Genomic DNA, 15,254 nt, shown 5'->3' with positions numbered 1-15,254 from the left:
AACTCTGGCTCAGGTCATGATCTCATGGTTTGTGAGTTCAAGCCCTGTATCGGGCTCTGTGCTGACAGCTCAGATCTGGAGCCTGCTTCAGATTCTGTGTCTCCTTTTCTCTCTGCCCCTCCCCTGCTCGCTCTCTCTCTCTCTCTCTCTTTCTGTCTAAAAAATAAACAAGCATTAAAAAAAATTTTTTTAATATTTGTTTATTTGTGAATAAACACTTCTCCAAAGACATCCAGAGGGCCAACCAACACATGAAAAATGCTCAACATCACTCATCATCAGGGAAATACAAATCAAAACCACAATGAGATACCACCTTACACCTGTCAGAATGGCTAGCATTAACAACTCAAGCAACAACAGATGTTGGCGAGGATGCGGAGAAAGAGGATCTCTTTTGCATTGTTGGTGGCAATGCAAGCTGGTGCAGCCACTCTGAAAAAAAATTATGGAGGTTCCTCAAAAAATTAAAAATAGAACTACCCTATGACCCAGCAATTGCACTACTAGACATTTATCCACAAGATACAGGTATGCTGTTTTTAAGGGACACATGCACCCCCATGTTTATAGCAGCACTATCAACAGTAGCCAAAGTATGGAAAGAGCCCAAATGTCCAGCGATGGATGAATGGATAAAGATGTGGTATATATATACAATGGAGAATTACTCTGCAATCAGAAAGATTGAAATCTTGCCATTTGCAACTACATGGATGGAACTGGAGGGTATTATGCTAAGTGAAATTAGTCAGTCAGAGAAAGACAAAAATCATATGACTTCACTCATACGAGGACTTTAAGAGACAAAACAGATGAACATAAGGGAAGGGAAACAAAAATAATATAAAAACAGGGAGGGGGACAAAACAGAAGAGACTCATAAATATGGAGAACACACTGAGGGTTATTGGAGGGGTCGTGGGAGGCGGGATGGGCTAAATGGGTAAGGGGCACTGAGGAATCTACTCCTGAAATCATTGTTGCACTATATGCTAACTTCTTTGGATGTAAATTTAAAAAAATAAAAAATGAAATAAAAAATTTTAAAAAAATAAAAAAATAAAATATTTGTATGTTTGAAACAAAAAGCCAAGTCTGCATCTGTTGATCATACCAGCTCTCAGTCCTGCCATGCACACAGAGCTTCCATTTAGCTTTTCAGGGCCTCACACTTAAGTATCAATGACAGCCAAGCATCTCAGACAAATGAGGAAAACCACTACAGGAAAAGAGAGACCAAAAGCAATACACTGGACAAAGAAATCCGGAACAAATAAAGACAGTGCAGGGAATAGAAGAAAACCTCTTTAAAAATTGTAATCAATATCCCTAAAGACATAAGAAAAGATATTATATCAGTGAAACTAGGAAAAATGCTATTTTTTAATGCTTGTTTGTTTGTTTGTTGATAGAGATAGAGACGGCACAATCAGAGGAGGAGCAGGGAGACGGAAAGAGAGAATCTCAAGCAGGCTCCACAGTGTCAGTGCAGAGCCCAACACAGGACTCACACTCACAAACTGTGAAATCATGATCTAAGCTGAAATCAAGAGTCCGACACTTAACCGATGAGCCACCCAGGTGCCCCCAAAAATGCTATTTTTAAGAGTTGTGAAAATCTCACAACTCTATCACAAAGAAAGTCAAACTGAAGTACCCGCAAGGGAAGGCAACCAGAGGCAAACCAATTATACTCCAGGACCTCAAAAAGCTCAGGAATTAATAATACTAGTTCTGAAGGCAGAGGCACAAAGCAGGGCTGAAAAGAGGAGGGCTGATTAAAGGTCCTAATTAAATCATTAGAATTTATTCATGGAAAATAAAGACCAACTGGCCATTCAAAAGATATTCTAAAAAGTGAACACATGGAGAAAGATATTGACCCCCCCCCCCGCAAAAAAAAATAAGAACCATTTTTAGAACTAAAGGACCCACATTTCCCTTTTATAATGGTAGGAAGGGGAAAACCAAATCTCAAAGTCCCCCCCAAAAACACTGGATGACTAATAATTTTGTAGTCACAATATTTCTATTTACAGGAAATACATGGGAATGATAAAATAGGGAGTACTTACTGAGGGCTTGCTCTATACAAGAATTATATTTTCCATGTTTTAGATACCTTATTTGTCATTTGACCTTCATGGCAACCCTAGGAAGTAGGTACTGTTGATTTTTCTACTTGCAGATGAGAAAACTAAGACTAACGAAGTAAAGTAATTTGGGGGCTATGATTCAAGCCAAGGCTGGCTGGCCTTCTAGCCATTAGGCCATTCTGCCTCTCATCTATCCATACCAACTGCACACACATGCACACTTGCACACACACACAACCCAGACCTTTACCTGCACCACCCCTTCCTCTCACTTCTTGGGTGGCTGCTAACAAGTTCTACTATCTGCTCTCCTTGGTTGTTATTTTACTTTTCAGAGAGACTTAGCCCTTTGTGCCACTTCACATTCTCAATTTTCAACTCAATTGGCCATTTTCTGCTTTTCACTTGGGAGCTTTGCACACATAAATGTGGAAAATAGGTCAGTTCTTGAGTCGGCCATACCAGCTCATATGGCCCTTTGACCTTCCCATCATTCTTTGGAAGTCAAAATCCTCTAGAAAAGAAATATCTTCTTTTGTCCCTGTTTAACTAGGTAAGGACCTGCTAAGGAGGACTCTGCAGGGATGTAGACAAGCACAAACGCTGATACCTGACATCCTCTGTGAAATGCAAAGACCAGCTTGGGAGCCAATATTGATAGATCTTGGGATAGGAAAAAGACTGCCTTTCAGCAAGGAATGTTTTATTTGAAATTGCAAAGATAATGTCAACAGTGCCTGTCCTTGGGCTTTTTCTAAAGAAAGAGTATATATTCAGCCGAGCTGAGCCAACCCTCTCTGAATAAAAGCAATGACAGAAACTTTCAAGACACGTTGGCTCTTATTCGAACAGTGCCTATCACACAGTGGCACTGAAAACCTCAAAAAGCACCCATAAAATGTCTCAAAGGCTACAATGTTGCTGCACAGCAAGAAGAGGATCTTCTTCAAAGATGCTGATTTATGCTATTTCTTAAATTCTATCTGTCCATCTACGTGTTCTCAACTTGTCAGTTTCCATAGTGTTTCTGAGGCTCCCCTCCTGCTCCACAAAGATTCTGCATAACTAATGCCCAACTTCTAGCAGAGATCACCCTTCCAAAAGAGCAATGAGGAAATTACTGCTGGCTCCAGGCCAACATGTGCCAGTTGTATGTTGCTGAAGCAGACAATAGAGCGATTAGGAAATGGGGATGTAACTACCAAAAGGAGAAAAAGCAGATACAGTGATGGGCCAGCTTTCAAGAGGTGGTTGTCCTGGGAAGTAGTTGAAAACAACTCCGTGGTAACATGAGAACATAGTTTTCTTAAGCCACCAAATTATATTTAGGCCATAAACCACCTAAGAGATTATTAGAATATTAGAAATCACCTATAGATCAAATTAATCAAATGGCAACATTCAACAAGCAATAGAAATCATTAAATCATCCCAAAGTGGATAACACTCAAGCCATTTCACTTGGATATTTTGAAATTAATTTTTCTAAATTGCTAAAATAATAAAGTCTTTTGCCCTATGCCTAGTTTTTTTCACATCATTTCATTTTGAGCTTTGCAATACCTTTAGGGAGTGAATAGGTCTGCCATTACTCTTCCCATATTACAAAGAAGGAAACTGAGGCTCAGGAGAGCTAAGAGATTTGTCCAAGATCTCACAATTAGCAGGAATAGTGGCTAACTCAGTACAGTACTTTATAAGACACAAAGCACTTTCGAAAACATCACACCCCATGGAGACCTCCTAACAATCCTGTGAGAATAACGCCACTAGTAGGCTCATTTCTCAAGTAAACTGAGACTCTGATAGGTGAGAAAGTTTTCACAGGTGTTAACACTGTCCATGTAAGACCCATACCCAGATCCCAATCTCACCCTCTTTCCACTTGATCTCAAACCCAGGTCTATTGACCACAAACCAATTGCACTTTCTGGTAAGTCATCTGCCCTTGAAGAAGATAAAGAAATAAATCTTCCTCCTACTTGACTGCCAATTGTTGAGCCAAATATTTTGAAAGCCTTAGCATCCTTCAGCCCTATGTAGATTCTGCCAGCTCAGTGATTATTGGAGCAATGGTCTACCCAGCAGTCATTTTAAACTGATTTACAAATAGAGGTTGCCTGAGAACCTGTAGAAGTCTTAACATGTCCATGGATAGCACAATATTTGGCATTTTACATTCAGCCAAGAAAGACCACGGCTTTAGAAGAGCTAAGTGTGTTACGCATCCCCAAGCCCTAAATCAAGCCAATGTACTTGGAAAAGGGTGTGTGAGGCAACATCAATCAACGCAATATCAAGTGGTCACCTACAAAATGTCCACTTGTCTGTGTGCTCTAGACACCATCTCCTTTCACAGTAATCTAAATCAGGGGCCAGCTGGGAGACAAGAGTGTATCTACTAACAAATCCCAAAGGCTATTAGTCTTATCTTGGCATTTGGTCACCTATTTTTCATTCAAAGCTAATTTGGCACTGATTTTCGTGTCCAATGTATTTTCTTTTTTTTTTTTTTTTTTTGTTAATGTTTATTTATTTTTGAGACAGAGAGAGACAGAGCGTGAGCAGGGGAGGGGCGGGGGGGGGGGGTAGACGCAGAATCTGAAGCAGGCTCCAGGCTCCGAGCCATCAGCACAGCGCCCGATGCGGGGCTCAAACCCACGGACCGTGAGATCATGACCTGAGCTGAAGTTGGACGCTTAACTGACTGAGCCACCAGGTGCCCTGTATCTTCATTTTTCAAGCAAAATTTAAAGACTACCATTTCTAGGGCTGCCTGGGTGGCTCAGTAGGTTAAGCACCCAACTCCTGACTTCAGCTCAGGTCATGATCTCACAGTTCATGAGTTCGAGCATTGGGCTGCCAGTGTGGAGCCTGCTTGGGATTCTCTTTCTCCCTCTCTCTCTCTGCCCCTCCCCACCCTCTCACTCTTTCTCAAAATAAATAAACTTTAATAATAATAATAATAATAATAATAATAATAATAATTTAAAAAGACTACCATTTCTATACCCCTTGCCCCTAATGAGAAACAGCTTTGGTGACAACTTTTTAATGAAAGTTCCTCATGACCAAACAATAGTACTTCATTCATCTGAGTTGAAAGACAAGGTTGTCAGAAAATCTGTAAGCTGTTTCCACACAAATCCCCAAGTGCTGTGAATAGTATATCTGTCCAGCTCCAGCTTCCGCACAAAACTTGGCTCAGTGGATTTCATAAACCTAGTCTTCAGATGCCATAAATGCCCAGTGGGTTTTGTGTTGACTCTGAAAATACCATACACTGTATTTAATCTTTCCATGCGACATGCTCATTAGTTTAGTTTCCACATGCCTGAAATATCAGAAGTTCCTTGTGTATTCAGGGTACACTTTTGAGAAATCAAAACAGCTTATTGCTTTTTAAGTTTTGTGTAAATAATAAGTATTACTTCTCCTTTCAATATTTTTACTTTCCTACACAAAGTGAAGGCAAAAAAAAAAAAAAGGAAAGAAAGAAAGAAAAAAAATCTTAATACTTGTTTGCAAAAAGTCCAAAGTTTTTCTGTTTTAGTTTATCGAATTCTGATGTAACTAGGAAAGTAGTCTTTGAATTAATACTGAATCTCAATGTCAGTGGAAATCTTGGTCCCAAGAGAATTGCTGGGGATTTAAAACAGAAAATAGTTCACATGATACATGTAGTGGCATAAATCTGAGAAGCCAGCTTATTAGGGAAGCATCTCTTTGAATTGCAGCATGAAAGGCTGATCTAGTTAACAGAGAGATCTTGACTTAAGAGAGAGAAGGTAGAGCAGGTGCCTATGGTGATTCTCAGATTATGCATTTGATTTTTTTGCAATTAAATCAAAATTTAGGAGCCTCTTGATTGCTCACGTTTGCTTTTGTTACAGCTGCTCCCAGGAGAAACGGTGTTTTCGCCATCTGTAAATTGGCAGTAACTCCCAGCTTTTCTTTACGCTGTGGCATATGGGCATATGTTATCAGCAGTTTTCTGTTTCACGTGCACTGGATATGCTCCTTTAAATCCCTACTTAAAACTCACTTTTCCTGTGCTTCCATGTGTTAAAGCTCACCAGATTTCTTCGGTCTGTCACTGGTGTGTACCTCTATTTCCTTCTCATTTAATTCTGTACCTACTACATGCCCAATCATCTCTGTGCTCTCAACAACCTTCGGGGATAGGTTTTGATGTCTCGATTTTACAGATTTTACAGAACTGAGGTCCAGAGATATAACAAGTAACTCATCTACGGTCACACAGCTTGTCAGTGGGAAGAGTGGGATTTGACCCCAGGGCTACTGACTGCAGAGCCTGCCTATCCATTCCAAAGGTCTATATTTTAAAGGATGTGCCACATCATTCCTGGAGCAGGAAACAGCCCGTGCACATCTAAGAGCCTTGATGACGACATGTATATAAAGGTCACGCCGGTCATGGGTGAGACTCATAGATTCAGCACATCTTTAAGACCATCCAGTTAAAACTTCTACCCCAAGTAGCAACTCCCTCTACAACAGTCCAGGTAAACGTTTCCCAGCCTGTGCTTGAGTTGTTTTTAAATGAAAAATAAAGTGGTAAATCACTGTGGATATAATCAAATATATATATGTAAATATTCATCCAGTGGTTGAGTTTCCGCAGCAACGTTCTGCTTGGGAACAATGTGCAAACAGCCGTGCTCAGGTCGGATCCGAGTAATTCCCACCAGCAGAGCCAGGCACCCAGGAGAGACCCGGCAGTGGGGCATGATCGGGAATTGCACTCCTCATTGCTGTTTATGTGCCTTCCTGGGACCAACACTCTCGAAAATGGTCCCAAAAAGGGCTAAACAGCATTCTCTCGAAACTGCACAAACAACGTGAAAAACACCAATTCCAGAAGATGAGGAATCCCCCCACAATCCCACCAGCCGAACTAATCATCTGTTTTCATTCTTCTCGCTTCCTGCTAGTCTTTGCCCACATGTAAACATGATTTTTAGAGCTGTAATCAAGTATATGTGCAATTTGCTCGGCGTGCTTGACATTATATCATAGGCATTTTCTGTTGCTACACAGTCTGCATAATTATAATTTTGAGTGACTGTACGATAGTCCATCAAATTGACACAACGTAATTTACTTAACTACTCATTCTTGTTTCTAGGTTTTCTTTATTATAAACTACTCCACAATGATCATCTTGATTTTTATTGACTTTTCCCCCTTCTTTTGGATTATTTCCTTGGAGTCAAAAATTAGCATTACTCTTTAAAAAATAAAGTCAATGTGAATGGATTCTGTTTTGAATTTTGTGACAATCAAAAATATGCCCATCCTTAGCTGCATTAACAGCAGGTGTGGCTTTCATGTGTTAGTATTTAGGTGTCTAACAACTCTGTGTCCTAGAAAGATATTCTGCACTCAATGAGTAATACTTTCTCAAAGAAAATAAAAAGAGAACTTTTTAAGAAGAGTAAAATAATTTTCAAGTCCTCCCACTAAAAAAAGTTTTTAAAAATTTTTATCTTTCCCTTTTTAAATCTGCCACATTCACCTCGTATACTCCACGGATATGGGTTTTTAAGTAGGAGGTTGGGATCATTGGATTTGTTACTCAAGCAGATCTCTTTGTCCCCAACATGGGGGACCTAGACAGAGTGGAGGCATAGCAGGGATCTGGTTGGGAGACCCCAGCAATAGTCCAGGCAGAATGGCATGAGGAGATGAGGTATGCATGGCAGGTGGAGCAGGGATAGGCAGAAAGGAGTGAATGCAGGTGACACTTCTCAGAAGATCAAGTAGGAGGGTGGATTAGACAGGTGCACCTGTTTGCCAACTCTTTGGAGATTTTCAGAAGAATGATCCTGGCCCAGGCTCAGGTGTAGGAAAGATAGACACTTGTCAGCTCGGAGTCATTTGAGGCACTCCCAAATCTCTGAGCTCACCTGCCCAAAATACCTCCAGAGAGAATTGTTCGTGGAAGCTGACATCTACCTCTCCATCAGCCTCCAGTTTCAAGGCAACCTGCTCCTGAATGAATGAAACACCATGACATTTCCACAGTGTGGTACTGAGGATGCTGAGTGGTCATGGTAAGTCAGTTGATCTTGCCAAGCCTCAGTTTACTTAGCTGTCAAATGGGATAATAAAGACCATCCTACCTGTTTCACAAGTTGTTTCTGAGTATCACGTGAAATCATGTACATGTGTCTCTTTGTAAACTCTGATGCACTACACAGATGTTGGATGGAGGGGTAAGTAGAAAGGGGAGGCAGGAAGGGATCAAATCACCAGCTGTTGCTGACTGGTAGAAAGCAAAGCCTTAAATGAATGGGACATGGGACGGTACATTTTGATGAGTGTGCCTGAAGGGTTGTCTTAATCTGCTTGGGCTGCCATAACAAAACACCACAGACTAGGTGTTTAAATGAAACATTTATTTCTGAAATTTCTAGAGGCTGGGAAATCCAAGGTCAAGCTACCAGCAGATTCAGTTCCTGGTGAACTTTCTTCCTTGCAGACAGCTACCTCGTGCTCTGTCCTCATGAGGTGGACAGAGTAGGCTTTGATGTCTCTTTCTCTTCTTTTAAGGACACTAATCCCATCATGAGAGCTCCACCCTCATGACTTCTTCCAAACCTAATTAATTACCTCCCAGAGCCTCTACTTCCAAATGCCATCACAATGGGGGGTCAGGGATTCAACATATGAATGTGAGGGGGACACAACTTTCAGTGGAGGATAGAGCACTGACAGGAACACACCTAAACAGGGGGCTGACAGGGGGCTGAGAACAAGAGGATGCCAGAGGATGGTGAATGAGTGTGAGTCCTGCCTCTGTCACTTTCTAGAACTGTACAACACGGACAGGTTACTAACTTTGTCACACCTCAACTGCTTCATCTACAATGAAGACTCATTCATTCACCAAATATTTTATTGAGTAGCTACTATGTGTCAGGAACTGTTCTAGGTGCTAAGGATTGAAAGATGAACAAGACACGCCAAGTCTTGTGAAGCATCCATCACTGTGGGATGTGCCCTGAGGAGTAAAATGGTCCTGTAGGGGTGCCCTGAGGAGTGCATGGTGTAACCTACATGGCATGGCTTTTTATTTTTTTTAACGTTTATTCATTTTTGAGAGACAGAGAGAGCATGAGTGGGAGAGGGGCAGAGAGAGGGAGACACAGAATCCAAAGCAGGCTCAGGCTCTGAGCTGTCAGCAGAGCCCGACGCGGGGCTCAAACTCACAGACCGTGAGATCAAGACCTGAGCTGAAGCTGGAAGCTTAACTGACCGAGCCACCAAGGCACCCCTAGCATCATTAGCTTCTATTGTCATGTTTCATCATTTTTCCTGGGGTTGGTCCTCTTAAGACGTTATATGAATTAAACAAATGAGTAGAAATCAGGGGCATTAACCCAGAGGTCCATTCATACATTCCTCTGTTTGTATTTGCTGTTGTGGATAGAACTTGTAGGGTCACCCCCATTCCGCTCATTTCACTGGGTAGCCAATATCTGTGCTGTTTAACCATCCATTCTCCGGACTCCCTTCAATGAGTCCAGAAGGGCATTGCTTATTTAGGAAATGACATGTTCCGAGTTATTAATACACTCCAAATATTAAAATTTCAGTCGAAGCACTGGGAAAATCATGGCAGGATCATAATTTAGGAAGGCCAGGTGGCTAATGAATGCTTGGTGCCCAGGAATATCTTGATTCCTCTGCCCCTCTCTCCCAATTAACAAAGGCGCTGATGATCTCAGGGCTGCTTCTGGCCAGCTGGGATAAATCAGCCCTCTGGCAGCTGCCCAAATGATGTATTTTAAGGGCACGGGCCATGTGGCTCTCTATTGCAAAGCAATTGGGGTCACTGTGTTTGCATATGGATTAACTTGCTGTGCAGGGATCCTACCCACTTACTGTGCCCGCTGTGAGTTGACACGCAATAACTATTCAGCAATGATAAAGAGGAGGCAGACCTAATGACCCTTCGGAATGCCCCCATCTTCATTTCTCTCCATTCCTATTTTTATGACTTTCAGCAAAGAGAATGCAATTGGCTTTCCCTATCTATTTTCTCAGCCCCTATTCTTAGAAAGACTTTCCCACAATTGACAGAAAAAGGTGTCTGGATGAGTATGGATGAAAAAAACCATAAAGATCCATACAGATAGGACTTGAAAATTACCAGCCTGGCCCATTTTCCTTAGTGACTCCATGGCAAGATATGTTGAAGTTATAATCATTTTGAATAAACTGTTAATTGGATGAGCCATTCTCCGGGGGGACCCCAGGGCAAATCCCAGTGGGCTCAAGTGGTAATTGCTCTGTTGTGAACAGTCTAGAAGTTCCTGAATATTTTGTCTCCATTCCCCTGAGCAATCAAGTGTGACACAGAGGAGATGACTAACTTAGACCTTATTTAGCCATTCAATAAACTTTTATCAAGGACTACTGTGTTCAACACACCATACTGAACATTGGAAAGGGCCCAAGTCTGTATAAGACAGTCCCTAGTAAGCCAGAAACTTGTTGTCTTATGAGAGGGATTAGGAATTCTTCACAAAATAACCAGAACACAAGGTCATACAGTTCATGTGCCAATCTTTCTGTGATTCTTGGGATCTGTGATCAGTAGGTCCCAGATTTTCTGGGCTGGTTCTGATACTTCATGTTCTATGTCACTATCCCCCTAAATCTCCAATAGTCAGAACCCAAGCTACATATCTCAGACTACCTCTTCTATCTGGAAGTAAGGCAGAAATCCTCTGTTGAACCATGAGTTCGGATTTTTAGCTGAAAATGGCGGTCACTGAACACAGGAGTAGCTTATACCATAAGGTTACTGACCATTTATAATTCTGCAACAAGCAATTAATGAGGAGCGTGAGCCTTTTCAGCAAGGTTTTCTGAACCATGACTTAGCAAATGTTCTTGATATGGCCCTTGCACTGTTTTTCTTTTCATTTATTAATTAACTATGCATCTGTCGAATGAACAACAGTGAATAAGACACAGTCCTGACCTCTCAGAGGCTTACGTGACAGTCTAGCAGAGAAAACAGACCAAAAAAATAGGCAACAATACAACTGGGGAAATGGCCAGAGCCTCATGTATGCTTTAAAGGAGTTTAGACCTTGCTCTGATGGCATTGACAGCCACTGCGAGGGCCCTATGCAGAGGTGTGAAGGGTTAGGAGTTGCCCTTTGCAAAAGCTGATCTCCAGATGGTACAGAGGTACAGAGAGATGGATGAAGGCAGGGTTGGAGGGAGGCAGGCCGACAAGGAGAACCGTCTCATGTTCTCCCAGGGATTACTGCCACATAAAGCTCCATTGGGAGGGGCCTCAGTTCATGACATTGGGAGGCTGAGATGGAGCCAACAAGCCAAGAAATAGCCACCTGGAGGGATGCAGGAGGCTGTAGCTCCAATGATGTATATACACAGTTCTGTACCACTACCCTCTGCGCACTTTCTGTACACTTTGACATTTGGCTGAGGAGAAGGAGGCAGCGTAGGGATGAGCAGTTAAAGATAACTTGGATGCTCAGTAGGTTAAGCATCCGACTTCAGCTCAGGTCATGATCTCACGGTCCGTGAGTTCGAGCCCCATGTGGGGCTCTGTGCTGACAGCTCGGAGCCTGGAGCCTGCTTCGGATTCTGTGTCTCCCTCTCTCTCTGCCCCTCCCCTGCTCATGCTCTGTCTCTCTCTGTCTCAAAAATAAATAAAAACATTTTTAAAAAATGTAAAGATAACTTGGATGGAGGGGAGCTGGGTGGCTCAGTTGGTTAAGCATCCAATTTCAGTTCAGGTCATGATCTTGCAGTTCGTGGGCTCGAGCCCCGTGTGGGGCTCTGTGCTGACAGCTCGGAGCCTGGAGCCTGCTTCAGATCTGTGTGTGTGTGCGTCTTTCTCTCATAACTAAATAAACATTAAAAAAAATTTTTAATAAAGACAATTTGAAAATTAACCTAGCTGTGTGGACTGACACAAATTTGTAAGGCTCAAAATTGGCTAAGCTAAAGGGAAAAAAGCCTGCTTTGATAATCCGAAAAGGCAGATAATAACTTAATCCCTGGTATTTAGCATTGGAAGAGGACATTTTTTTTCTGCAGTGCATCTACCATCAATGCGATGTTTTTATTATGCCAACAAGAAGACATTTGCTACGTTAACTCCAAACTGGCTGGATAGCAGAAAGTGAGAAAGGAGAAGTAAACAGGACCCATGGGCCAAACAGTTCATGAGCACAGGGATGTAGGGACTCTGGAATAATGCACAAAAAATTAATTGCTTATGATAGCTTTACATCAATGTCCTCTTAGTCTCCCTAAGTTGTGGACGTCAGTGTCACCATCAGAAAATTCTACAGAGACTCCCCACTGCCTATGTGAAGTAATTCTGTGTTAGTGGTTCTGTGGGACCCCCTCTTTTATCTTTAACTAGTTGTCTCTAAGCTTCCCACCTTCTCCTCCTAAATGCCAGTGTAAAGAAAGAAGTAGTGGCAGAAAGCTGTGTGTCAAAGCAGCTGGGGGGGGGGGGGGGGGCGGGGGTGTGCCTGGGTGGCTCAGTCGATTGAGCATCTGACTCTTGGTTTCAGTTCAGGTCGTGATACTGTGGTTGGTGAGATCAGGCCCCACATCAGGTTCTGCAGTGACAGCTTGGAGCCTGCTTGGGATTCTCTCTCCCTCTCTCTGCTCCTCCCCAACTCGTGCAGCACATGCACACTCTCCCTCTCTCTCTCTCTAAATAAACATTAAAAAAAATAAAAGCAGCTGTGGTAACAGTGCTAATATTAGAGCTCTCTGCTGCTCTACATCCCTCTCCTGGAACAGGGAGTCTCTGTACATCTCCATTCCCTGCAGACAAGAGCTCTTTCTAGATCTCCATTGTCCATTCCAGGAATTTGTCTCGCCACGCTCTTGGAACACAGCCTTTTTTTCTGAAGTTCACACATCCATCCATACCCCCTTTTTCACTCCCACACCTCTGGCTAGGGAGCTGCATGCAGAACATTCTCCCACTTGCCCTAACCACCTCTGCAACTCCCTCTCCATTTTTCCTTGTCACATCCCTACTGGGCGTACTTACAAATTCAAAACCAACACTGATTCTGATGCCCTGACCTCAATATCTTCAAATCCTGGAAGTCATCACCCCCAACCCCGCTTTGTCATTAGGCCCACACTTTAGACCATGTTCCCACCGGTCCACCTCTAGGATCTCCGGTCCTGAGAACCGGTCCACCTCTAGGATCTCAAAGTCTGAGTTCTCCCTCTCTGATTTTCTCCAGAGTCCCTCCTTCTCCTGCCCCTCAAGCCTCTGCCATCATATCAGGTCTCCCCTTTTCTCCCAGTTCATCAGCCCCTCCCTACTTCCCAGACCTCCCTTCCCAGCCCCTGACCTTTGGCCCTTCCGAAGGCCATCTTCCACACCCAGTGTGATTTTTTTTTTCAGCTCTACTGAGGTATAGTTGACACATAAAACTGTAGGCTATTTAAAGTGTACCTTGTGGTGATTTGATACGTGTATACATTGTGAAAGGTTCCCCCTACCCCATCGAGTTAATTAACACGCTGTGATGGATAATTTTAGGTATCAGCTTGACTGAGCTTAGGGATGCTGAAGCGGCTAGTAAACACTTCTGCGTGTGTCTATCAGGGTATTTATGTAAGAGATTAGTATTTGAATGGGTAGACTGAGTAAAGATCCACCCTCTCCAATATGGGCGGGTGTCATCCAATCTGTGGAGGCCCAAATAGAACAGGTGGATGGAAACTGAGCCAAGACACCCATCTTCTCCTGCTCTTGGACATCTGCACTCAGGGTTCTCCAGCCTTCAGGACTCCAAACAGGACTTAGACCTGCTTCTCTGGGCCTCCAGGTTGTAGATAGAGAAGATGGCACCCCTTCTCCACCTCCATAATTATGGGAACCAATACCTCATGATGATCTCTTTCTATATACCTATACGTATCTTATTGACTCTGTTTCTCTGGAGAACGCTGGCTAATACACCCAATTACCCCAGCACCATCCAGTGCCCTCAGTTCCGCTCTGAGTTTGTTCGGTGCTGATGGAGAGTCTTGGCACCTTCATGTTCCCCAGCCCCAAATGATCATTGCTTTTGTACTCCGTATTGTATTTCTCATACAAATGCTATCAATGTCTCCCATACTTCACAAGCCCTGCTCAGTCCCCCGCCTTTCCATCTCAGCAGATGGTTCTCTCAGCCTCTTTACTGACACTAAGTGCATCTCTCCTTGAATTTTCAAAGCTCTTAAGCTTACTGGGCCCCAGACTCAGCCAGTGCTCCCTGCATCTAACCAGTTGTTTGTGCTCAAAATATGGGGGTCATCCTGACATCTCCTTCTCCCACGCACCTCACACTCATCAATCTCCAGAGCTTGTCCATTCTAGTATGAAAAAAATCTCAAGTCCCTTCCTTCCTTCTTTCTCAGCTCCATCATATATGACTTTTTTAGTCCTGACCACCATCAACTCACTTGGATGTCCAAATGATGTTTTTTAAAATGCAAACCCGATCATGCCCATTCCACTGTTTCAACCCCCTAATGACCTCCCTGTACTAAGAGAAAATGCCCTTAGAAGACCTCATTTGCTCCTGGATCCTCATCTTCTGCCATTCTTTCCTTCACTCTCTACGATCCACGCTTTTCTTCTTTCAAATGGCAAACTCTTCATCACCTCATGGTAACATGCTGTCTTCCCACACTCCTACACCCATCTTCACCTAGAACATTCCTGTTTGTCTTTCAGTTCTCAGCTTAAATGTCACCTCCTCAGGTGCTGCCCCCCTTCTTCATTCAATGTAAAATAGATGTTTTAGTATCTTAGGAGACCTGTACTTTTCTCTCATATTGTTTATCACAAATGCAGTGACACCATTATTTTGTAATTACCTGCTTAATGACTATCTTTTCCACTCCACTATAAGCAACTCAAGAGCAGGGACCCTAGCTCATTTGCCCATTGCTGTGTCCCCAAAGCTGGCACAGGGCAGAGTTGGGTCCTAATCTCCAAGGAATCTCCAAGGAGCCTCTGAATCTGGTGAAGCAGGAGCGGGGGAGAGGGGAACAAGTCTATGAAGTGAGGACCCCTTTGATCCCCTTCTCCACAAGCCTCCCACCCGGCTACTCCTC

This window comes from Acinonyx jubatus, chromosome A1, assembly GCF_027475565.1.
Source record: "Acinonyx jubatus isolate Ajub_Pintada_27869175 chromosome A1, VMU_Ajub_asm_v1.0, whole genome shotgun sequence".
In the NCBI taxonomy this organism is placed as follows: domain Eukaryota; kingdom Metazoa; phylum Chordata; class Mammalia; order Carnivora; family Felidae; genus Acinonyx; species Acinonyx jubatus.
This window is presented reverse-complemented; position numbering follows the sequence as displayed.